Source organism: Zophobas morio, unplaced genomic scaffold, assembly GCF_036711695.1.
Source record: "Zophobas morio isolate AGI-343-1 ecotype UQ-CSIRO unplaced genomic scaffold, CSIRO_AGI_Zmor_V1 ptg000030l, whole genome shotgun sequence".
Classification (NCBI taxonomy): domain Eukaryota; kingdom Metazoa; phylum Arthropoda; class Insecta; order Coleoptera; family Tenebrionidae; genus Zophobas; species Zophobas morio.
Genome location: NW_026972135.1, coordinates 4061797 through 4089198, shown reverse-complemented (window position 1 = coordinate 4089198; position 27402 = coordinate 4061797). Strand labels below are relative to the sequence as shown.

At 31.2% G+C, this 27402-nt stretch overlaps 1 protein-coding gene across 2 annotated transcripts in view; it reads right to left on the bottom strand.

Annotated features, from left to right (window-relative positions):
* LOC135138005 (zinc finger protein castor homolog 1-like) overlaps positions 1-26996 on the bottom strand; it is a 149602-nt gene extending 122606 nt beyond the window's left edge. For both annotated transcript variants that reach the window (XM_064067817.1, XM_064067818.1), the window contains exon 1: positions 26792-26996. The gene's annotated coding sequence lies outside the window, so the exon portion shown is untranslated. The remainder of the gene's footprint in view (positions 1-26791) is intronic.
* Positions 26997-27402: the final 406 nt, after the last annotated feature.

Sequence of the window (27402 nt, the reverse complement as noted above, 5' to 3'; positions counted from 1 at the left end):
GCTTGATTTATAGAAAAATCATTAGAATATCCGATGTTAATTCGTGACGTGGAAAAATAATAATAATGATAAAAAAGAAGTCGTATTGTGAACTATCCGGCGGATCATTAATCATTCAAGGGTTTTACATTTAAATAAAAGAATTGTATGGATCATTTATCAACGTGGTTAATACAATGAACAAGCAAAACGATCGTTAAAATTATGGAAATAAGTTTTTATGTTTTCCAGCCGTCTCTCTTCACCTGGAGAAGGCTACAATTTTTTCCGTAGTAATGAAATTGTTAAACACACGTAAACGCTCATGGACAAATATAAAACACAACCTACTTAGAATTAAAATTATATTTTATTGTATTTAAAATTTACAGTCTTCTGGGATATAAAATTTTATGGGTTTTCTGTAATAAATTCTCCATTGCGAAGAAAAATTAGTTTTATTGAAAATATGATTTAATGTTACTAGTTTACTTTTATTATACCGAGCCATTTTATACCGGACTTTATACCATATATGTTTTAATTCCGCACGTGAAATACGACCGAGCGCACTTTTTCTGGAAACGGCCAGATAATGGACTATAAACATTGTTGTGTGCACGCACCTTAACCATAACCTGCTTCGCGGTACCGGAGAAATTCGCTCCCCCCGTCCGGCTCGCAAGGACCAAGCGGCCCGAAAATCGGTTTCTTCGCCGCGGGCCAGGCCGAAAAAGGAACTTTTCGAGACCCGGAAGCGCGGATCCGCGCTTTTTCTCTTCCGAGATGATTTATCGAAGTTCGCCGTTGACCCGAAACACGACCAAAAAATGATTTAGTTGACTAGGGCCTCGCGTGACTAATTCCTCCGACTAATTTTAAACCGAATTAAACGTATTGGATGATTTATCTCCGTAATTATAGAGACGCGCATTAATAAAAAGCGATCGGAATTGGAGTGAGGAGGGAAGTGGCTCGAAGGTGACAATGTGGTTGTGAGTTTTTTGGAAACTGTAATTTTGAGGAGTTTGGGTGCTGGGAATTGGGTAACGTTTAAATGGAGGCGGCCCGGGGCCGAATCGAATTAGCGTGCTTTAACAACGAGTTTTTACCGGCAAAAGTTTGGTATTAAGGTTGGTGGCGGTAAAAAACAATTTTTTTGGCATGTCTTTGAGGAAAACACATCACGCTGGCGCTGCGAAGAAAAAGTTGTTAAGACGCTTGGGTGTTAATATGGTCAACAATTAAAAAGAAAGTTTATGAAAGAGCTAGTTAAAGAATAATAATAAAAAGTTTGGATGTTTCGGTTTGTTACTTCCGTAAAGAAATATTGTAATCGAATCCATCGGGCGACTTGCTAGTTTTATGTTTTCGCGACGTTTTATGACCCCTGGAATACGGAAACATAGGTCTTTCGCTTCTGTCTGTCGGTCTGCTGTCTGTGTCGACTTTTATTACACAAATAATCTTCTAAACTACCGGATCGATAGTTGTCAAATTTTTTATATTAGGAATGATTGACCAAAATTTGTATGAACAGTTTAATAATTTCGCAAATTTTCACTTTTTCAATTTTGTAATTTTTTAGGTTTATATTTTTATAATTTATCGATTTCTCAACCCAGTTATTAAGAAGCCATTTTCCAATTTTTGTTTTTCCAATTATCATATTGTTCAATTTTCGGTTTTGGAAACCTTCGATTTTGTAATTTTTCAGTTTTTCATTTTTCAAAATAGCAACTTTAATTTTTCAAGTTTCGATTTTTCAATATCATAATTCTACCGTTTTTCAATTTTTCAATTTGTAATTTTTCTACTTTACAATTGTCTGATTTTTCAATTTTTCCATCTGGAAATTACACGATTTTGCAGATTTGTAATTTAGCAATTTTGATTTTTTGGTTTTAATTTTGCATTTTTTCGATTTCTCAGTTGTCCAGTTTTTCAATTTTTGTTTTCTCAAGCATCAGATTTTTCAATTTTTCGGTTTTGGAAACCTTCGATTTTTCAATGTTCTGATTTTTCATTTTTTAATTGTTCGATTTTTCAATTTAATAATTTTGCAATTTTTCATTTATAAAGTTTAATCATTTTTTGATTTTAAAATTTTTCAATTTGTAATTTTTCTATTGTACTTTTAGGAATCTTCAATTTTTGATTTTTAATTGTTCAAAATTTCAATTTTAATTTTCCAAGTTTTGATTTTTCAATTTTTCCATTTAAAAATTATACGATTTTTCAGTATGTAGTTTTGAAATTTTTTAATTTTATATTTTTACAATTTTTCGATTTCTCAATTGTCCAGTTTTTAATGAATCAGGTTTTCAATTTTCGATTCTCAAATATCAGATTTTCCAAATTCTAGATTTTTCAATTTTTCAGTTTTGGAATTCTTAGATTTTTCGATGTTTTATTTTCGATTTTTCATTTTTCAATTTAAGAATTTTGCATTTTTTTATTTTTACTGGTTATTAAATTTTTAAGATTACAGTTACTCAATTTTTTAATTTTAAAATTTTTCTATTTTGAAATTTTACAATTTTTTGATTTTTATTTGTTATTAAAAAAATTTCAATTTTTCAAGTTTTTGAATTTTCGGTTTAATTATTTTAGTACTTTAACTTTTGTTTTAATGTATTCGACTTGCCAATTATGCAATTTTACACTTTTTTTGATTTTTTGATTATTCAATTTTACAGATTTACGATTTTTGGATGTTTTAATTATTCGGTTTTTATTATTAAACTTTTCGATTTTTTGTTTCTCCGTTTTAATTTGAAGACTTTTTCATTTTTAAATTTAAAATTTTTTCATTTCAAAATTATTCGATGTTTAATTCTATAATTTCGCATTTTTTCAGATTTATAGTTCAATAATTTTTCGATTTTAAGATTATCCAATTTTTCAATTTTGTTTTGTAATATTGCTATGTTTGTTTTTCTGTTTTATATTGTTACAATTTTCCGATTTCTCAATTATCCAGTTTTTAATGAATCAGTTATTCCTTTTTTGATTTTTCAGTTACCAGACTTTTCAATTTTTCGATTTTGGAAACCTTAGATTTTGAATTTTTCGATTTTTCTTTTTCAATTTAATAATTTAGCAAATTTTCATTTTTAGAGTTTAATAATTTTTTGATTTTACAATTACCATCCAATTTTTCAATTTTGTAATTCTGCAAATTTTCAATTTTCTGATTTTTAATTACTCAAAATTTCAATTTTAATTTTTCAGGTTTTTGATTTTTCAATTTCATAATTTTTTAATTTTTTGACTGTCTGGTTTTTCAATTTGAAAATTATATGACTTTTCAGTTTGGAGCTTGGCAATTTTTTAAATTTTCAGTTTCATATTTTTAAAATTTTTCGATTTCTCAATTGTCCAGTTTTCTGTGAATCAGTTTCTCGATTTCCATTTCCCAATTACATATTAGATTTTCCAAATTCCCAATTTTTCACTTTTCAATTTAATAATTTTTAAATTTTTCGTTTTTACTTTTTAATAAATTTTCGAGTTCACAATTAATCAATTTTTGATTTTCAATTGTTGGCTTTTTCAGTTTAATAATTTTGCAATGTTTCATTTTTACAGTTTAATAATTTTTTGATTTTAAAATTATCATCCAATTTTTCAATTTCATAATTTTACAATTTTTCAATTTTGTATTTTTTTATTTTACAACTGCATGATTTTTCAATTTGAAAATTATACGACTTTTCAGTTTGGAATTTGGCAGTTCTTTGATTTTTCAGTTTTATATTTTTAAAATGTGTCGATTTCTCAATTGTCCAGTTTTCGATTTCCACTTCTCAATTATTAGATTTTCCAAATTCCCGATTTTTCATTTTTCTATTTAATAATGTGAATTTTTTTAAGTTCGCAGTTAATCGATTTTCCAATGTTATAATTTTGAAATTTTCAATTTTTCGATTTTTAATTATTCAAAATTTCAATTTTAATTTTTCAAGTTTTTAATTTTTCGGTTTAATTATTTTACACTTTTTGGTTTTTAAAAGTATCTGATTTTTTCAGTTTTTCGATTTTACATTTTTTGATTTTTCAGTTTTCCAATTTTGCAATTTTCAATCTTTTGATTTTTAATTGTTCAGAACTTCAACTTCAAGTTTTCAAGATTTTCATTTTTTGGTTTAATTATTTTACACTCTGAAAGGTATCCGATTTTTCAATTTTTTGATTTTACCTTTTTTACAATTTTTGGATGTCTCAATTATTCGGTTTTTATTAATCAATTTCCCAATTTTCAATTTTATAATTCTTCGTTTTTTAAATTTTTCATTTGTTCAGTTATTCAATTTTCGAGTTTCCAATTATTCGAGTTCCATTGTTTCAATTTTCCAATTTTTTGAATTTGAATTTTTCAAAATTTCGATTTTCAATTTCGGCCCATGATTTTTCGATTTCATAATCTGGCAATTTTTCGATTCTGTTTTATAATTTTCGAATTTTGCTACTTTTTAATTTTGCTGTTTTATATTTTTACAATTTTTCGATTTCTCAAATGTTTGGTTTTCAATTTATAATTCTTTATTTTTAAAATTTGTGGTTTTTTCAATGGATCAGTTTCTGATTTTTTTTAATTATCTGAATTTCGTTGTTCTGATTTTTCAATTTTTTGATTTATAATTTTTGAAAATTCCGATTTTCAATTTTCAAATTTGTAATTTTGCAATTCCCCAATTTTCCAGTTTTATATTTCTACATGTTTTCGATTTCTAGATTATTCGGTTAATTAAACAATTTTCAGTTTCCATTTATTTATTATTTATTTTTATTAGCAGATTTTCCAATTTTTAAATTTTTCATTTTTCCATCTCAAAATTTTTAGATTATCCGAGTTTCGAAATTTCTCGATTTTCAACTTCTCTATCCCAGACAAACACAAAAAAATTATTGGGTGTTAAAGCCCATTCATGGGTTGTAATTCAGTTTCTTACACTGTTACTGGTATTGTTTACTTTTGTTTCAATTTATAAAGGTTACCAAATAAAACTTCTCAAAGATTTGTTCGACTATATTTCGAACGTTTTTTTTTTATTTAATCAATATTTTCATTAAGATTAGGCTCACAAATCAAAATTTGAGATAGCTATTTATACACAATTGGAATTCATTGTCTATAAATATAATTTGTTGTTCTGATAACACTCTTGTCAGACAAATTATTTTTGTTGTTTTACAAAACACAACATTGGGGTCACTGAAATCGGGCAGCGGCAAAATAGCTGATTTTGTAGTACGGAGCTGAGAGAAGATACGCGGCACATTTTGAATTTAAACCTATTTTAAACCCACTTTAATTAATATTTCGCAAGATTTAATTTTTTTAATGTTTGGACAGACTTCGCTATTGTTGTGATTTGGTTAATTTAGCGTGACGGATGCACACGAGTAAAACCTAAAACACTCAAAAATTAACCAAGTCTCCGAAATATTCGTCGCTCCAGTGTGTTATTCAATTGATTTATGTAAAAGCCCGGTCAAAAATGCACACGTTTGGCGTTCATCAAGGCCCCACACCGCGGCCACTCCTATTATTCGCATTATTTAGCCCAAGCGCAGCCCACTAATTTGGCTCAAAAAAGTCGAACAATTAAAAACTAACTAACTGTACCTCACCACGAATCCTCGAACCCATTCACTATTCACAACTCATTCCCATTGCAACAATTTGTTCGTTATCTCCCAACATGAGCCACATTAATATTAAATTTCCGCAACAAAGCCGTGGAATTTAAAAACGAACGTTTCCTCGCCGCGAACGCGTGTTTCGAGCATGACGCAGACACAAAAACTTATTAAAATTTCTTGGATTTCTTCAAAAACAAAACGCCGAAAATAGCGCGCCTGACAGTCCATACATCATCGGTGAAACTCTGAAAATCGTCGTTTCATTAGCGCTGCGGTCCTCAAAATGTGGGTTTATACCGACTTAACGAGCGAGGAATATAAATTACAAAGAACGTTTTTCAAAAACTAACTTTGCAAATCTTTTGCTTTCAATATGCTGCTGAAATATTGTGTCTATTTGATACTTGAGTTTGCGATTTTGTAATTGAGGTTTGAAAGCATTTAAAACTTCATTTAGTCATAATGATTATGTATTATTACTGAAGCCTATGATAATTATATCATGATTTAATAGCAATCCGCCACAATTTAGGATGTAACATCAGGAGTCCCTCAGGGTTCCATTCTAGGTCCGATACTTCTTAACTTATTTATTAATGATATTGGCTCTAACCTACAGAGCAACTTTGTTTTATTTGCTGATGATATGAAGATTTATAGAGCAATCCGCAGTGAAAAAGACATTGACGATCTTCAGATGGGTTTGGATAATTTCTTTGATTGCCATCAAATTTAGTAAAAAAATCATTGGTTTCAATTTGGATTATAATTTAAATGGTGTATCTACTATTCCCACTGTCACCATTGTTAAACATCTATGAATTTCTTTGGATTCTAAATTGACTTTTCATGATCATTTTGATAATATGATTTCCAAAGCCAATAAAACTCTCTTACAACGCAAGTTAGACCGATCTTGGAATACAATTGAATAATATGGGATCCTATTTATCAGATAACACAGATTGACAGGATCGAGATGATTAAAAAAATTAACACACACCAAATTATCTTGGTTGTCTTACTTAAAACCAAGAAGGTCATATCTTGCCTTATATTTTGTTTTTAAAGCCGAAAAAAGTTAGCCTCAAAAAATATTTGTTTTCGTCCTCCGCTTACAGAAGAAGTCAGCTGTTGATTCACTCCATGAGATTTCAAAATTGATAAAATTGTTGCACCCATAACCTGATGTATACAATTAATAATTAAAGACATCTGTATGGGTAAAAAAAAAATTTAAATGATGAAATTTTGTAACTCGACAATTTTACCGAAAAAATCTGTTCCAAGTTTTTCAAGAAATTGATGACATCGTCTCAAAATTTTTAAAATAGGCAAAATTATTACTCCATACTTGTGGTTTACATTTTTTTGTTAAAAATTTAGCTTCTCAGGGTCAGCAATGAATTACATGCTCGCTGCGCTCGCCCTCTAAGCGTTCCAAGAAAGAATCCCACAGAAGCTGTTGTAATAATAAATCTCTACTTAATTTAGTAATCACAACTGTGAACGATAAATAGGTTTTTTTTTTTTGTTAAAAATTTAGCTTCTCAAGGACAGTCGTGAATTATTTTGAACAACACCTGTACATGCTCGCTGCGCTCGCCTTCTAGGCATTCCTAGAATGAATCTCAGCAAAGCTGTCTAGATTTTGTTGTAAGAGTAACAAATCTCAAATGACATAGCAAAAAATTATAAAATCGGAGCACTGAAAAATATAAAAAATAGTAAAAATACAGAAAATAAACAACTAAAACGAGAAATAGCTGATTGAAAATTTGAAGGAATGAACAATTAATAAAACGAAAAATTGAAAAATTAAAAATTGAAACTAGACGAATTTTAAAACGAAAAATTGAAAAATCGGTGAACTAAAAATCTAAAATTGATAAACGGAAAAATTATGAAATCTAAAAACTGAAAAATAGAAAAATTCAAAAATTTCAACCTAAAAAAAGGAAAAAAATCAGCAGATTGAAAATCCGAAAAATTGAAAAAATAAAGACAATAAAAAACCGAAACGAGAGAAATTTTAAACCGAAAAATTGCAGAAACTGAAAATTGAAAAAATCGAAATGAAAAATTCGTCACTCTCTAAGAAAATACAGGGACTACTACTCGCTAAGATAATACTGATCAATATTAAGAGTAGTTATTGAAGTGAACAGAGGGGTGGTGGGCGGGGCTACTGCTTGCTTATAAGATTCGTCAGAAAAAAGGCTAAATTCGGCCCCATCCACCTCTTTTCTTTATCTCACTGGCTTATTTTGACAAGTTGTAGGATCCAAGATTTAAAACAAAGTAAAAAGTGGCCCCGCCCACCCACACCTATTCCATTTAATACAATTTAGTTTTTATTATTAGATGTTGCAATTTTTCGATTAGCAATTTCGCGAGTTCTCATTTTTAATTCTTCCGTTTTTCGTTTCTTCCATTTTTCGATTTGCAATTTTCAGGGTTTTTTTATTAGTACTTGCTAAAATAAGACTGACTTTGGCTAAATTCAGCCCCGCCCACCCACCCCTATTCCCTTTTGATCATTCATTCTTATTGGCTCTGAAGAGCGGAAGTTGGATTTTATATTGATAAATACTTAATATAATCTAAGATTACATGTTTTTAATACAATTTAGTTTTTACCAAATTGTTTAAATTATTAGATTTTGCAATTTTTGAATTAGCAATTTCACGAGTTCTCAATTTTTAATTTTTCCGTGTTTCGTTTCTTCCATTTTTCGATTTTTAGTTTTCAGTTTTTTTATTAGTACTTGCTAAGATAAGACTGACTTTGGCAAATCACATAGTTTCTAGAAAAATAGAGGGCGGGTGGGCGGGCCTAGTACTTGCTAAGGTAAGACTGAACAATGTTAAGAATAGTCATTGCAATGAAGAGAGGGTAGGTGGGCTGCTTGCTTATAAGACCCGTTAGAAAAAGGCTAAATTCAACCCCGCCCACCCACCCCTATTCCATTTCGATCATTCATTCTCATTGGCTCTGAAGAGCGGAAGTTGGATTTTATATTGATAAATACTTAATATAATCTAAGATTACATGTTTTTAATACAATTTAGTTTTTTCCAAATTGTTTAAATTATTAGATTTTGCAATTTTTGAATTAGTAATTTCACGAGTTCTCAATTTTTAATTTTTCCGTTTTTCCTTTCTTCCATTTTTTGAGTTGCAATTTTAAGGTTTTCTTATTATAAGTACTTGCTAAGATAAGACTGACTTTGGCAAATCATATAGCTTTTAAAAGAACAGAGGGCGGGTGGGCGGGACTAGTACTTGCTAAGATAAGACTGAACAATAATTAAGAATACTCATTGAAATGAAGAGAGGGTGAGTGGGCTGCTTGCTTAAAACTCGTCAGAAAAAGGCTAAATTCAGCCCCGCCCACCCACCCCTATTCCATTTTGAACATTCATTCTTATTGGCTCTGAAGAGCGGAAGTTGGGTTTTATTTTGATAAATAATATAATCTAGGATTACATTTTTTTAATACAATTTAGTTTTTACTAAATTGTTTCAATAATTAGATTCTGCAATTTTTCGATTAGCAAATTCACGAGTTCTCATTTTTAATTTTTCAGTTTTTCGTTTCTTCAATTTTTCGATTTGCAATTTGCGGTTTTTTTTTTTAGTACTTACTAAGATAAGACTGACTTTGGCAAATCACATAGCTTTTAAAAGAACAGAGGGCGGGTGGGCGGGACTAGTACTTGCTAAGATAGGACTGAACAATATTAAGAATAGTCATTGAAATGAAGAGAGGGTGGGTGGGCTGCTTGCCTATAAGAGTCGTCAGAAAAAGGCTAAATTCAGCCCCGCCCACCCACCCCTATTCCATTTTGATCATTCATTCTTATTGGCTCTGAAGAGCGGAAGTTGGATTTTATATTGATAAATACTTAATATAATCTAAGATTACATTTTTTTAATACAATTTAGTTTTTACCAAATTGTTTAAATTATTAGATTTTGCAATTTTTTAATTAGCAATTTCACGAGTTCTCAATTTTAAATTTTTCCGTTTTTCGTTTCATCTATTTTTTGATTTGCAATTTTTAGGATTTTTTTTTATTAGTACTTGCTAAGATAAGACTGACTTTGGCAAATCACATGGCTTTTAGAAGCACAGAGGGCGGGTGGGGGGGACTAGTACTTGCTAAGATAAGACTGAACAATATTAAGAATTGTCATTGAAATGAAGAGAGGGTGGGTGGGCTGCTTGCATATAAGACTCGTTAGAAAAAGGCTAAATTCAGCCTCGCCCACCCACCCCTCTTCCGTTTTGATTATTCATTCTTATTGGCTCTGAAGAGCGGAAGTTGGATTTTATATTGATACATTATTTAAAAAAAAGAAACGATTAGAATGCGAGCGCAGCGAGCTGATTCAGGTTGCTATGAGGTCTCCCCGACTTTATTTCATTTAGACACTAAAAAATTTCATTAGAAATAATTTAACATCCCATTTTGAATGTTTTTGTTTTCATTAATTTAGTGTGCCATAAAGGTTTGTGAAGGTAAATTACTCTGAAAGAATCAAAAACAAAAGGCGAGCGTAGCGAGCATGTTGACGATGTTTCAGTTCAACAAACAATCTTTAAACTCATATTTTAAATAACAACCGTATTGTTAATATTTTGGCTTCTGGGGGACAAAAATATATTTTTTTAAGTGACACCTGAACGTGCTCGCTGCGCTCGCATTTTAAACTTGTTTATTTCAGCTATACTGTCACAGAAGTATGCAGGAAAAGGCTAAACGGGGTTGTTTCTGTTTTTTTAGACAATAAAAATTTCTCTTATTAACAAAATAGCTTCTCGGGGACATTGACGAGTAATTAATTTAAATGACACCTCGCTGCGCTCGCATTCTTCAGTCTTGGAAATATTAAAAAATACATAATAACTCTTTATTTACTTTAGTAATCACAACTGTGAACAATAAATACGTTTTTTTGTTAAACATTTTTCTTCTCAAGAATAGCAATGAATTATTTTGAACAGCACCTGTAAATGCTCGCTGCGCTCGCCTTTTAAGCGTTCCAAGAAAAAGTTTCAACAAAGCTGTTTAGATTTTGTTTTAGTAAGAAATCTCAAACGATTAGAATGCGAGCGCAGCGAGCTGATTCAGGTTTTATGAGGTCTCTTCGACCTTAGGATTCACAAACATTTTCATTTAAACATTAAAAAACCTCATTAAAAATAATTTATTTTCTGATTCTGAATGTTTTTGTTGTAATTAATTTAGTGTCATAAAAATTTTTGAAGATAAATTACTCAGAGAAAATCATCGTATAAAAGGCGAGCGTAGCGAGCATGTTCAAGGTGTTACAGTCAAACATATATGTATTTGTATAATCACAAACAATTTTTAAACTCACATTTTAAATAGCAACAAAATTGTTCTTAATAATTTAGCTTCTCGGGGACATCAATAAATATGTTTTTAAATTGCACCTGAACGTGCTCGCTGCGCTCGCATTTCAAACATTCTTTTTTTAAAATTTTGTTTCAAAAGTATTCACGAAAGGAGTTTAGGTTCAATTCTAATAACAAACCTCTAAATTATATGCTTTTTTGCAGTTTAGTCTCATAGAAATGATTAAGAAAGAACCTCAACGAAGCTGCATAGGTTTTGTTATAATAATAAATCTGTAGATTAATTATCAGCTACTTGGTTTTTATAGTGATAATTTTGGAGATCTCCCTGTGAAGGTAAATTACTCCGAAAAAATCACCCCACAAAGGGCGAGCGTAGCGAGCACGTTCAGGATATTACAGTCCCACACACATTTGTTGTATATTATGTAGTCATAAACTGTTATAAATAATTTAGCTTCTCTTTTTAAATGACACCTGAACGTGCTCGCTGCGCTCGCATTTTAACCTTATTTATTTCAGCTTTATTGTCATAAAAGTGTACAGACAAGAATCTAAGCGAGTTGTTTAGATTCTGGACGTTTAGACTGCTAGAATTTTCCCAACTTTGGCACATAATCACAAACACTTTTAAAAACCACTTTTTTAGACAATAATGCGGTCTCAAGAACGTTTACAAATGAAAACTGCGGTCACAATTTCGCGATCCCGCAAGATGTGAAAAAACAAAATTCAAAACGACTTTTTTTATCAAACACAAAAACAACGTTTTGAACAAAAAAAAAAAAGAACAATCATTGAAAACACAATTACTATAAATTATTTTAGGACTTGAACAGGAACTGGAAGGAATTGATAAAATATTATTTTAAGATACTGATAAACTAGAGGATCTGTCTACCTTAAATTTGATACTAAATTTTCGTGATGTGTGGAATCAAGTTGAAGATAAGGGCCAATTGAAGAAGAGCTTGAAAGTGCTGCGATTTTTATAAGTTCTTGGAAACACACTCTTGCCCAATTGCCGAATTTACGATCCATTTTAAAACTATATTTATACCAAGTGGCACGTTTTTGTACCAACTTTTAGAATTATCGTTTTTTCAGAACGGATTTGGGGTTAGAAATAGACGATTTGTTGTTGTGTCCCACAAGAGCCTGTACTGAACCCTATGTCAATTTTAAATGCAGTATGCTATATGAGTGTATGTTGTTGTTGTTGTTTTATGCGTCGGAGAACCCCAAGCAACCAATTCTAAAAACTAACGCCACATTCTATTCGTTCTATAGGTTCCAGTCAAAATTTTTGAAACCTGAAAATTTTCCTTAGAAAAGCAACTTCCACGTCGCTAAATTCAGCCACCCAAACCAGCATTCCGCCGCAAATCCGCCACTTTCCCTCCCACGAGCTTAATTACCCCTTACAAGAATTTCGTATTTTATTATATTTGGAGAACCAGTTCTCGTCGCCATAAATTCGTCGGACCAACGTCCCGGCGAGCAGTGGCGGCGCGCGCGTCACCTCGCCGCCACCGCACGCGATTAATTAATATAATTTTGTAACAGCATGCGCCGAACCCATTTTCTCCTAATAAATTCTCATTTTATTCAAATTTCCGATGTGGGCAACAATACCATTATCGGTCGCCAGCCACGGTCCCATATAGCGCGCGCTTACCATGGAATGTCGTGTAATGCTGCGTTACGCTTAATTAAACATCAGACGGCTTCATTTCAATGAGCGTCACGTGACCGGCCCATTTCGCAACGCGGATAACCCATTGATGGGCCCGGGGAAAACGGCGGCGGCTCGGCAGAGAAAACGATTGCCAAACGCCAATAAATAAATAATAAGCGACGGGTGCGCTAGTCCCAAACTTTTTTCCGGGGGAGGCTTGTTGACGACCGCTGAGAGTGTAATGCGTTTACCGAACAGATGGAGTTGCTATTGGAAAAAGTGAGGTTAGATTTTCGTAGACGTTACTTATTGAGCTGTGTGAGGTAACGTTGCGCCGCCACTGTCCGATTCCGTCGACCAGTTCTGCAAATCTAATAAAATCAAAAATTCTTGTAAACGAATTAATTAAATAAAAATAAAATCGTCCGCAATTGTGGCCCGGTTCACCGCCCCCGTGCTCGTCGCTTTTCTTTTTCTCCTTTCGCACAGCCCGAATTAAGCCACAAAAATCCGGAGACACTCCTACGTCTTTTTTTGGCTCGGTGGCCAGACTTGTCGGACACGTTTTAAACGAAGCTGAGGAATTTTTGGGGAATGCTCTTTAAAAGACATCACGGACGACACCGATAAGGCCGTTTTATATCCCGAAGACGCATTAAATTTTTCCGTTTTATTGCTATATTTACCGGACACCATAAAATAACATCATCAACGGGGGAGCTTAATCGCTTTTTCGGATTTTTTCAAACTGACGCCCGATGAACTTAATTGGGGGCCCAATAAAATTTTTGTTTAAAGTATCATTTAAAGCGACCGCGCTGCCGACGCAGATTATCGGGATTTATGGTTGCAACAATGTTTTCGTAGCGGCGCTTTCAGCGCGCAAATATTTGACTTGAATTTCGTAAAATTATAAATAAGCGAGGATTAGGGGATTTCGATGGGGCTGACGTCGGGCCGAACGGATCCGAAAAATATCTTACGAAATGGAAATGTACGCGGATCAGCCGCAAATTCAACAACAAACAGGATTTAGACAGTTGTTAGTGTCGAGGAAATTTTTTTTCAGGTTTTTAAATCACGTTGCCTTCTAAAAAATATAGACAAAGAAATGGATTAATAACGTGATGATAAATATTTTTGTATAAAAATAACTACTTTAAAGGCTAATTCGAAACAAAAATGAAGAAATTCAAGATTAAAATATTTAGAAATCAGGAGAAATATGAAAAGAAAATCGTCAAAAAAACCTAAAAAAAAATGAAGGCGATGAGATTTTGGGGAGATTTCTATAGAAGAAATTGAAAATTGTTAATAAACAAACACATAAAAAATGATTAAAACATAAAAGACTGGTGTTTTTGAAAAAATAAGAATGAATACAAAAATGTAAGAAAACAAATAATGAAAATAATACAGCACAGGAAATCAGAAAGAGCTAGAATTAAAAAGACACTAGATGGAACAAAGGTGAAATAAAAAACCAAAAACATAGAGAAAAAGTTTAGAAAAAAAGGAAACGTTAAAAAATATTACGAAGAATGAATGGTGAAAGAAAAATGGGAAGAAATCTGAAAAAAATGTTGGTATAATAATCAAAGCAAAACATTTCTAAAAAACGTCAAGGTAAAACCTAACAAAATCACACAAATTGGTATAAGAAATCGAAGAAAAAAAGAATTCGAGATAATTCCAGAAAGTACAAAATTAAAAAGAAGGAACAAACAGAAAATTATAAGACAAAAAGGAAAAGTAGAAAATGGATCCACGGTTATTTAATACAATTAAATAAATCTAGTTTTTTTCGAAAATTGATACAATTTTTGTATAGTAATTGTGATGAAGATCAAGGCGGATTCATAAACCACGAGTACAGGAGGACATTATTTAAAAAAATTTAGATAACTTTTACTAAGTAAACCATCAGTCCAAGTCGAAGAAATATTACTGCACTTAACGATCGTCAATAAACTTTCCACATTTTCTACAATTTTTTTGAATAAAGAAAAAACAACAAAAGTAAATACAAGAAAAATGAAGACATTTCACAACAAAGATACGAAAAATGAAATGATATTTAAAATGCAAAGAAGGTAAAATAAGACTAAAGAAAACAAGGTAGAAAAGAAAACAAGAAAAACGGCAAAAATATGAACACAAAAACAATGACGTATCATAACTTAAGAAACAGAAAAACAGTTGGGAAAAATTGGTCGAAATTGGTCAGAACTTCCCTTGCCCCTGAAGTGCACAAATCCCGCTTCATGAAAAAATACAAAAAAATGCAATTTTTCATATTTTTGCTTCGATTCGCAAAAAAAAATTGGTTTTCAAATCCAAATTTTTCATGTTTCAATTTTCCAACTATTGAATTTGAGTTCAATTTTTAGATTTTGCAATTTTTGATTTGAGTATCTCCAGTTTTAATTTTTTTAATTTTGAGTTTTTCGATTTGCCTCTTTTCGTTTCGTTTGTTATTTTATTTATGTTTATGATTTTTCGATGTTTCGATGTTCCGATTTTACTTTTTAAATTTTTTTCAATTTTTGTTTTTTTTTTAATCCGTCGGGTTTTCAGTTTATTTCTTTTCAACGTGAAATTTTTCTTTTTTCAATTTTATAATTTTCCAGTTTCATCATCGTTCAATTTTTGGGCTTTTCAATTTTTGATTTGCAGTTTGTCTAGTTTTCTAAGTATATTAATACTATAATTTTTTAAATTTTTCAAATTTTCAGTTTTACGATTTTAGAATTTTTCCATTTTTCAATTATTGGCTTTCAAAGCTTTTTCGCTTATTTGTTTTCCAATTTTTCAATTTTTAATTTTTCGATAATTACTTTTTCAATTTTTCAGTTTGTCGAGTTTACAATTTTGATGATTCTATAATTTTTCGATTTTACAATTTTTCGGTCCCTTTTTTTCTTCTGTCCAATTTTTCGATTCATTACTTTTATTCGAAATATTGAAAATTAAAGAAATCGGAAAATCGGATAATTGGAAAACCAAAAACTGCAAAATTGAAAAATTTTAAAAAAGTAAAATCCAGGAATTGTAAAATGAAAAATTTGAAAATTTGAAAAATTAAATAAACTAAAAATATAAAATCGTATAAAATATGGAAGGAGATGAAAAATCGAATCATTGTGATAAAAATCGAGAAAACGAAAATTAAAAAACCGGGAAAATCGAAATTAAAAAGGACAAAGTTGGGAAATTGATTGAACGAAAAACAGAAAAAATGAAATATATATTGCAAAATGGAAATATTGAAAAATAAAGAAATCGGAAAATCGGATAATTGGAAATGAAAAAATTGAAAAAAAAAGGAAGAATTGGAAAATTGAGAAATGGAAAAATCAAATATTGAAAATTTGAAAAATTGATAAAGGAAAAATTATAAAATTCAAAATAACATTGAAAAAATAAACGAAATGAAAAAACAAGAAATTGTGATATGAAAACGAGAAAATGAAAATTTAAAAATTTGGAATATCAAAAATAAAAAGGAACAATTTGAGGAAAGGAAAAACCGAAAAAAACAAAATATGGGTATATCATAAAATCGAAATATTGAAAATTAGAGAAATCGGAAAATCGGAAAATCGGATAATTGGAAATCAAAAAATTGAAAAAAAGGAAGAATTGGAAAATCGAGGAATGGAAAAATCAAATATTGAAAATTTGAAAAATTAATAAAAGAAAATTACAAAATCCAAAATAACACTGAAAAACTTAACGACATGAAAAAACAAGAAATTGTGATATAAAATCGAGAAAATGAAAATAAAAAAATTGGGAAAATCAAAAATAAAAGGAAGAATTTGAAAAATTGAGGAAACCAAAAACCGAAAAACCCAAAATATATATCTATTATAAAATCGAAATATTGAAAATTAGAGAAATCGAAAAATCGGCTAATTGGAAATCAAAAACTGAAAAAAATTAAGAATTGGAAAATCGGGCAAAGGATAAATCAAATATTGAAATTTTGAAAAATTGATAAACGAAAAATTATAAAATCCAAAATCACATTGAAAAAATAAAAGAAATGAAAAAACAAGAAATTGTAATAAAATCGAGAAAATGAAAATTAAAAAATCGGGAAAATCAAAAATAAAAAGGAACAATTTGAAAAATTGAGGAACCAAAAACCGAAAAAAAACAAAATATACCTATATTATAAAATCGAAATATTAAAAATTAGAGAAATCGGAAAATCGGGTAATTGGAAATCTAAAAATTGAAAAAAAAGAATTGGAAAATCGAGGAATGGAAAAATCAAATATTGAAAATTTGAAAAATTGATAAACGAAAAATTATAAAATCCAAAATAACATTGAAAAAATAAACTAAATGAAAAAACAAGAAATTGTGAGATAAAATCGAGACAATGAAAATTAAAAAATTGGGAAAATCAAAAATAAAAAGAAAGAATTTGAAAAAAATTAAGCAACGGAAAAACCGAAAAAAACAAAATATATATTATAAAATCGAAATATTGAAAATTAGAGAAATTCGAAAATCGGCTAATTGGAAATCAAAAAATTGAAAGAAAGGAAGAATTGGAAAATCGAGGAATGGAAAAATCAAACATTGAAAATTTGAAAAGTTGATAAACCAAATGAAAAATTATAAAATCCAAAACAACATTGAAAAAATAAACGAAATGAAAAAACAAGAAATTGTGATATAAAATCGAGAAAATGAAAATAAAAAAATTGGGAAAATCAAAAATAAAAAGGAATAATTTGAAAAATTGAGGAAACGAAAAACCGAAAAAACCAAAATATATATTATAAAATCAAATATCGAAAATTAGAGAAATCGGAAAATCGGATAATTGGGAATCAAACAAAAAAAGAAAAAAAGGAAGAACTGAAAAATCGACGAATGGAAAAACCAAATATTGAAAATTTGAAAAATTGATAAACGAAAAATTATAAAATCCAAAATAACACTGAAAAAATAAAAGAAATGAAAAAATAAGAAATTGTGATATAAAATCGAGAAAATGAAAATTAAAAAATCGGGCAAATCAAAAATAAAAAGGAAGAATTTGAAAAATTGAGGAAAGGAAAAACCGAAAAAACCAAAATATATATTATAAAATCGAAATATTGAAAATTAGAGAAATCCGAAAATCGGATAATAGAAAAATTTAAAAATTGGCAAATCGAGGAATAGAAAAATCAAAGACTGAAAATTAAAAAAATTGAATAAAAGAAAAAACATAACATCAAAAGAACCAGTGAAAAAATAAAGGAAACGAAAAAACAAAAATATGAATGTCTGATATGAAATCTAGACAATGAAAATTAAATAAACGAAATCCAAGCAGTTTAAAATAAGAAAATCATAAATCAAATAAAAACAATTCCAGGAAGTGGTAACTAAAAAAAATAAACTCGGTGCACAAAAATAAACATGACATTAAAATATGAATAAGAAATCAGAAAAATACAAGACAAAAAAGAAAACAAAGAAAATATTAATAGAAATGATATAAAATGAAAAAACTCAATCCTAAATCAATAATAAAAGGAAATCAAAAAATATTACTTAAACTAAAAATCCTCAATAAATTTTCCACATTTTGTACAATTTTTTTGTATAAATAATATGAAGCAAAATTAAATACAGCAAAATTGTAAAACTCAAAACGTAAAGAGAGACGAAAATAGTTGACAATCATGAAATGACATCTAAAATGCTAAGAGAGCAAAACAAGACCAAAGAAAATAGATTAAAAAAAGAAGACGAGAAAAACTGTACAAAATTATACAGACAAAAATAATATAAAATTAATAAAAACAAAGCATGACTTGACTTAAAAACCAGTTTAAAAAAAAGAAAAAGATTAAAAAATACTATAAAGTGTGAATGCTCAACAAAAGCGTGATACAAAATAACTAATAAAAGAAATTTTGTAAAATATCCAAATGAAAATTTTTCTCGAACTTGACTGTTTCTGATCTCATTATAACACAGTACAATAAAAATCATAAAATAAATAAAAACAAAAAAGGTAGAAGCAAACTTGGTGCAAAAAAAATATATCAAATTAAAATATGTATGAAAAATACAGAAAAATATAACACAAAAATTATAACCACAATAAAAATCATAAAATTTTTAAATAAATAATATAAAATACCTTGTTTTCGAACCAAAATCTATTCCAATATTTATTTATAAATCCGTGATGAAGTTCCAAAAAGTGCACGTCTCATTAATTTAAACAAAACTGATTTTAAGAAGTTTAAGGACAACGACAGCAAAGGAAAAATTGAAACATTAACCGAAATAAACAAAACAAAGTTAAAAAAAAATATTGAACCTTCGGCGATTTTAGACATTTTTTTCTCTCAATCATTTCCTTACATTTCGTTACGTTATAACCACAATATTTAAACTTTCGAGTGTAAAGATTCGTTACATTTCTAGAGGCAGTGACATCATATATTTATTTAAATAATATTAACTAATTATAAGAATTATGTTGTTTACTGATAATTATATATATTATACGAACGAACGTATGACGAAATAGAAAGTGTTTCAGTTCCCGTTTAATATTTGGTAGTAATTATTAATACATAAAATTGATAATTTCTAAGCCTGATGACGACGACCAAAACAGAATCAAAATTAAGCCGGCTTTAAAAAACCGATTCGGGTTAATTTAATAACTCCAAACTAGCACGACCCAATAAGCCTAAAGACTCCACAAAGACCTGTCCAAAAGTGAAAATGCAAGCTCTTCTTCCAAATTAAAACGTCAAGTCAATAAAAATCGCCGAGAGGACGAAAAAAAAAGTGTTAAAATGTGAATACTCGTCGTAGTGTATAATTTTTCGATTAAGTTTTTTATTGATGTTATTGTATTCATTTAGCGTTTTTTCTCCCGACTTTGAATATTCTAGTTTTATTGGCCGCTAATAAACAGCTCAGTTTACTCAAGAGGTGGATTCTATATGCACGAAAGCTCCAGTGCAATTTAATTTCGTGCCATATACCGGGTGTTTCGAGCAAAATAAGTTCCAATCTATAACCAAGCGGTCGCGCTTTTTTCAGCGCACCCCGTATTCCCGAGAACCGCCACAATGTTGCCAAAACAATTGGCACCAGCGAAAATTCCGGTTACGGTTCCTTGTTTGCGTACCACTATTTGTCAAATACGCGAATTGGGTCATTAAAATGTCAAATGCGCGCGGCGTTGCCAAACTTGAGCTTTACCCACAAACCAGAAGTTCCACGTTATTTGTCTTTCTCTCTTTACATTCCTTTGATTTATTAACTTAATTAAAAATTTCAAATAAAATTGCAAGCATGAATGTTGTAATTTGTCAACACGGGTTGTGTTTTGATCGCCATCTGTTGAAACGAGGAAAAGGTTAAGGTCAGCTTTTCAATCACTATTAATTAATAATAATTTTTAATGTAGGAGTCGCTAATTTTTCGGACGATTTGGGCCGAAGTTAAGTGAGTTTCGGGCCAGGCCGGCCCTGGCCCTAGCCCCGAAACCCCGCCCGGCGCACAATTGGTGCAATATCAAGGAAAAGATTGAGGACATCCGATTTACGTGGGAGAAAGATAAAAAAATATCAGTTTCCTAGTTTTGAAGAAAGAAAGTGAACTACTCGACGCGGGTTATTATATTATGGTAGCTATTTTAATTTGTCCATATAAATGTTAATTTAAAACGATAAAAATCGCGCTACTTGAAAACTAATTTGTGGCCATCGCATCTAATTAAAATTTATGAAATATTAGTCGGGAGGAAGTCGACGCATTTTTCTGTGTCGATTGACGAAAATCCGATTCCGGGGAAACGACTGCGTTAAAGCCGGGTTTTTTGCAAACGAAGTGGATATCCTTGGACGATTAAAGTCCTAAATTAGACAATAATAGGCGAGATTAATTGAAAACGTCAGTTTACTTGAAGAAGGGGAAAAATTATGCTAATTCGTCCCTGCATAGGTGTTGTTTATCGCACGGAAAAATTTCCGAGCGCGTGCACGAGGGCCGATTTGTCAAAAAACACACTGCATATATTATCTGGCTTTCATCCAAACGCAGCTGAAATAAAGCCACGAAAATTGGTACGGGGTGCCGCAAGGACTCGTTCTCAACCCGCGGCTGCTGCTGAATATTATCGACGATCTTCCGCAATTTCACTAACAATAATCCTGGTTTATTTTGCACGACGTGAAACGAAGAAGTGGAAGTCATGGCGATTAATTGGTTCCGAGAGAACAAAGTAGATTTTCCTGCGAAACGAGAATTGGCTCTTTGAATTTCGTAACATCGTTGGGTTTAGTTTTATCGGGGCTCAATTAGCGAAATAAAATTTGTCTCAGAGATATGCATCTGACGTAGCACGAACTACGACTATAATTATTATCATTATTATTAACACAGTTATATTTTTTCTTAGACGGTGTGTTAGTTAAAAAGATAATTTTATGCGTTTTTAACAAGTACGGGATGTTTCACCAAATTTGGCCTCGTTGGCGTTTAAAATAAGTGTTCTTTCCGGAAGACACTGTTCGAGAACTAATGCAAGCAACTTCATTCTTCTGATTATTTTTAGAACTCTTAAGGTTAAAATAGATGGTTACTAATGCACCCAGCCGGGTTTCGCGATTTGGGTATAGTTTAAATACTATAACAGCCTTGGGTTGGACCGGGCCTGAACCCATGTGAAATTCTATTGTGTTATTTCTACGATTTTTTATATTACAATTTATTAGGTAATGATTTTATTTATTATTATTAATTATATTATTTTAACTCTTTTGGGAAAAAAAACCTATATAAACTACTCCTACTTGTTTACAAATTGTTGAATTTTTTTATGTATTGGTTTATTGCCTATTGTAGCTCCCTGAAGACGGATAACCAATTAACCGAAACCAGTCGGCAAAACAGTAATTTGTGATTAATTTTACCCCAATAGAGTTTAAGAATTTCAAGTTTCAATAACCTGGTAATCCCAACAATCTTAAAGAAACCAAACTCGTGATGAAAATTGGCTAAAATTGTAAAGATCTCAAAACCTCCAAAAAATACCAAACATTTTTTTGTAAAGTTTGAATATTCAAAATAGCTAGAGGACTTTAAAAATTAAAGACCGTAAATCAGGAATATTCTGAAAATACGGCTTTAAAAGTTTTAAAATTGTAAGGACGAAATTCTAAGGATTCTAAAGACTGTAGAAGTTATAAAGATCCTAAATATCCAATGATCGTACTTAAAATGATATTAAAGATATAGCGATTCTACACATGTTAACAATATCAAGAATCGTGAATATATTAAATTACAAGGATTCCAAAAACCCCAAAAACCTAAAAATTCACAAACATCTTAAATATCCTAAAAATCCTAAGATCCTGGTAAATACCTCACAAATTTTAATCTCCTCACTCGTCCTTCCTTTCCTTACAGGATATCTCATTTGCCAAAATCAGTTTATCTTAGGAGGTATTAGCCCCGCCCACCCACCCTCTCTTTTTTACAGGATATGTCATCTGCCAAAATCAGTCTTATCGTAGCAGATTCTAGCCCCGCCCACCCACCGTATCTTTTATTATTAGGCTAAGATAAAACAGATTTTGGCAAATGAGATCTTTCTAAGAAAACAGAGGGCGGATGGGCGGGGTTAATACCTCAGATCGATTTTGGCAAATGACGTACACTCTAAGAAAAGAGAGGGCGGGTGGGCGGGGCTAGTATCTGCTAAGATAAAACTGATTTTGGCAGATGACACATCCTCTAAGAGACGAAAGGGTGGGTGGGCGGGGTTAGTAGTTTGCTAAGAAAAACTGATTTTGGCAGATGACATACCTTCTAAAAAAATGGAGGGTGGGTGGGCGGGGCTAATACCTGCTAGGAAAAGACTGATTTTGGCAAATGAGATTCCTCTAAGAAAAGAGAGGGTGAGTAGGCGGGGCTAGTAGCTGCTAAAATACAACTGACTTTGGCAGTACTTGCCCCGCCCACTCGTCCTCTATTTTGTTACAGGGATCTCATTAGCCAAAATCAGTCCTATCCTAGAAATATTAAAAATACGTTCAAGTTCCCAAAAATACAACAGATTTCGGGATCCTATAACAGTATAAAAAAATAAGACTTTTACAAACGTTTTAAAATTGTATAGGCCGCAAGAACGAAATTCTATGGATTCCAAGGACTGTAAAATTTATAAAAATCCTAAATATCCAATGAAATAGATCTTAAAATTATCTTGAAAACATCATAGTGATTCTACACATATTAACAAGATCAAGAATCCTGAATACATTAAATTATAAGGATCCCAAAAACCCCGAAGATCTAAAAGATCATAGACATGTTGAATATCGTAAGGATCCTAAGATCCTGGAAATATCCCACAAATTTTAAGCTCCTGGAAAACATGAGAAAACGGTGAAGACCCAAAAAAAATTTACAAATCCTAAAATAATGCCTTCAAGATCCTAACAAGATCCTCTAAATATTAAAAATACTTTCTAAGCTATTCCAAGATCCTGTGGCTTATAAACTACCTAAATAGATCAAAATTATCTTGAATTATTATTAGAGCGATTGTACATATGTTAACAATATCAAGAATCCTGAATATTTATATTATATTAAAAAAATCTCAAAAACCCCAGAAACCTAAAAAATCACATACATCTTAAACATCCTAAGGATCCTAAGATCCTAGAAATACCTCACAGATTTTAAGCTTCTGAAGAGCATAAGGAGATAGTGAAGACTAAAAAAAATTTCCAAATCCTAAAATAATTTCTTGAAGATCATAGAAATATTGAGAATACCTTCAAGTTCCCAAATATACAACAGATTTCTGGATCTTATAAATACATAGTATCAAAAAATGAGACTTTTACAAACGTTTTAAAATTGTATAGACCGCAAGAACGAAATTGGAAGGATTATAAGGACTGTAAAAGTTATAAAAATCTTAAATATCCAAGGGTCCTAAGCCTATAAACTACCTAAATAGATCTTAAAATTATCTTGAAAACATCGTAGTGATTCCACAGATATTAACAAGATCAAGAATCCTGAATACATTAAATTATGAGGATCCCAAAAACCCCAAAGACCCAAAAGATCATAGACATCTTGAATATCGTAAGGATCCTAAGATGCTGGAAATATATTACAAATTTTAAGCTCCTGGAAAGCTGAGAAGATAGTGAAGACGCAAAAAAATGTTACAAATCCTAAAATAATTCCTTAAAGATCCTAACAAGAACCTGTGGTCTATAAACTACCTAAATAGATCAAAATTATATGGAAAATTTCATTGCGATTCTACATGTTAATAATATCAAGAATCTTGAATACTTATATTATATTAAAAGGATCTCAAAAACCCCAGAGACCTAAAAGATCACATACATCTTGAATATCCTAAGAATCCTAAGATTCTGGAAATACCTCACAGATTTTAAGCTTCTGAAGAGCATGAGGAGATATTGAAGACTAAAAAAATTTTACAAATCCTAAAATAATTTCTTAAAGATCTTAGAAATATTAAAAATGCCTTCAAGTTCCCAAAAATAAAACAGATTTCTAGATCCTATAAATGGTAGTTTGAAATTCTAAAGATTCTAGAAATTTTAGACATTCTTGTAAATATTTTGGTGGTTCTAAAGCTTCTAGAGATTATATAAATTTTAAAGAAAATGTAAAATTTCTGAAAATACTGATGATTCAGAAGATTCCAAAAATCTAGATGATTATAGTAGTTCTAAATATTCTAGATTCAGTCATCTCGTGATCTTAATGATATTGTTGGATAATCGAAACTTTTGAGAAAAGTGTTTAAGATTATGAAGACTTCTAAGATTTTAAAGGTCTCAAAGACCCCGAATAGTCCCAAAATATTTTTTTTGTAAATCTGAAAATTCAACATTACTGTGAAATAAATTTCTATAGTCTATAAAAAAATATTATTAACAATCTTGAGGAATTTTTGAAGGATTTTGGGCTTATTTTTCCGAAATTAAAGCCAAATTTTCTAGATACCATTTTTTTAGGTCATACTTAATAATTTATTTAATTTAACTTTTTTGAGAAAAAAATGCCTTTATAAAATAGTTTGTTCGATACATTTAACAGGACAATAGGAAAAATGACTCATTATTTTCTTAATAAATTCTTGAAAAAGCTTGTTTTTTTCAAAAAATGAAGCAAACTTTTCTGAATAGTTTATTACTACTACTTTTTTAATTATACTTAATTAACTATTTATTTGTTTTACCGCCTCTTGCAGCGCTTTGAAGATGGACAACCAATTATAAGAAACCAGTCAGCAAAACGTCAATTTGTGTTTAATTTTACATGAATGAATACAATAGACTTGAAAAATTCAAACCTATTGTTTTTAAAAAATGGCTACTATTCATTATACAGTATGGTAAAAAAATCTAGGCCTTTATTGACCCGAAAAACACTAAAGCGGAATTTTCATGTCACTGCAAAATTATAAAATCTCCTTTGTCTGGAATCACATTGTTTTCTCTGTACACAAAATTTTCCCAGATCCGCCCATTTGAATTTCCTGTCAGAGTACGTATTTTTTCAATATAACTAATTTTAATTAATTTGAATTTTTTTTCATTTCATAAAATTTTGAATATTTTTTGAAAAAAAAGCCTTGACCTGAAGGTCAAATAAATACTACCGAAACGAGTTGACAGCTTTTAAACCAAAAATTGTGAAAAGTTCTCTGACTCAATTTTTAAAGTTTAAAGCCGATAAACACACAAACTAGCACAAGACGTTAGAGCAAGAACTACACTATAATCCGTAAAGAAATGTTAAGCTTGAACGGTATTCGAAAAGATTATTCTAGGAATTATGTCACGTTTGATAATAAAACAAAATGTAACGTTGCACATGCATTCAAAGAATCCTTAAACAGCCTCAAAGTTCTTCGACAGCGTTTATTAAAACAACAACACAGAATAACATAAATTAACCGACTGTACACACATAAAAATGGCGAGTTTAGTTTTGTCGCGGCAAAACAGCGTCTAGGTATTTTATCGATAACCAAATTTCGGTGTATAGTTGCAAAGCTTAAAACGCAATCGGGTCAAGTTTCTGCGATTAGATAGGGTGAATTAGGTTCCGGAAGGTCAAGACTAAAATAAACCATTAAAACATAACCTTATTTTATTATTTGATTCGTGATCTGAAGATGAAACCCAGTATAGTGAAACCCGTTGACTGATTGTAATTCCGTTGGAACTAACCCATCATTACCTGCTCTGCTACCACCCACGATAAAACCCGTAAAATTAATTTAAAACGGTGTTATTGGGGGGTTTTGTCGCGACAAAACTAACAATATTCAGTGTCCAGAAAAATGTTAACTGTTGCGTGATCCCGAGACTAGTTATTAAAGTGACTTAACTCGCTTCATTGGCTCATTTCAATGGCTCGTTTATCTGATTGGTGTTTGCACCAAGCACGCTAATAAAAAAATGTGGGGCTTTCGACGACTTCGGACGTCTCGTGGCACTAAATGAATTTCGTAAAACTACGAAAATCGGTTTTATGCGTCTAAATTAACAATAAAACAACGCAAATAGATAACCACCTCAAACATTTGTAGAATTCTCTAATCTTTTAACACGAAGCGGTGATACGATGTAAGCTCCGATTACACAATAATCACTACCGTAATAAATCCGATAAACAAGAAGTGCTGAAGCAAGAATGACACAGTAGGTGGAGCAATAAAACGATAAACTTTGGGCAAAAAGTGGCAAAGCTCGGTGATAAGGAAGACCAAAACAAACCCGATTTGGGGACTCGCAAAAAAAATAAATCGCCAAAGTGCCAATTCTTGTAATTCTTCCGCGCTTTAATTGTTTGTTTTAGTAAAATCGCTGACTGTTTGAAAAAAAGGTCAGCGGGTTTAACTAGGTCCGGTTGAGCAACGATACGTTTGCAAAAATCCGTGTTTAGGTTCAGTTTCAGCGCCGAGTTAAAAATCGCGTTAGCGAATTTTTAGCCGTCCTAACTTTGTCGTAGCAGTGTACTATCGCTTTTCGCTCGCGAAAAAAAATACCTTGACTTAATCCAGGGGCGCAATCACATGTCCGGGCACAAACTCACACCAAGCACTTGAAAAAAAATCCGAACAAAGGCGAAAAAAATCGTCTGGCACTGCACAGGGAGTACACAAAAAAACGCACAAAATAAAGTCGGGAAAGCAAAAAATCAGTACACAAAACAGAAAATGGGGTTGCGGCACCGAGTACTTCCCTGCTGAAGTCACGAGTGCGACTGAAGCCGTCCGGAATTCGAAAATCCGACGTTTCCCCCACCACGCGGTCCCCTCCCCTCGCCGAAAAAATTTCAGGCAAATCGCGGATTTAGATTGGCTGAAATCGTAAATAGAGGTACATTTCGTGTGTGAATTGTAGTCGGAAAAAAGGCCAGTGCGGATGCGTCGGCAATTTCGCGAATTCCGCACGCTGTACTACACACATGAGGGGGGAGAGAGACGGACGATGGAGTTGGCTTGTTTTCATTCATGAGCAGGCGGCCGAGGGTCGGCGGCGGGCGGCCGTGGGGCGGTGTGGGTGGATGGGGTGATGGAGTCGCGAATCGGCGAGGACGGACGGGGTGACGTGAGGGGTTTTTCTAATTGAGTGAAATGATACGAGAGGAAGTGTC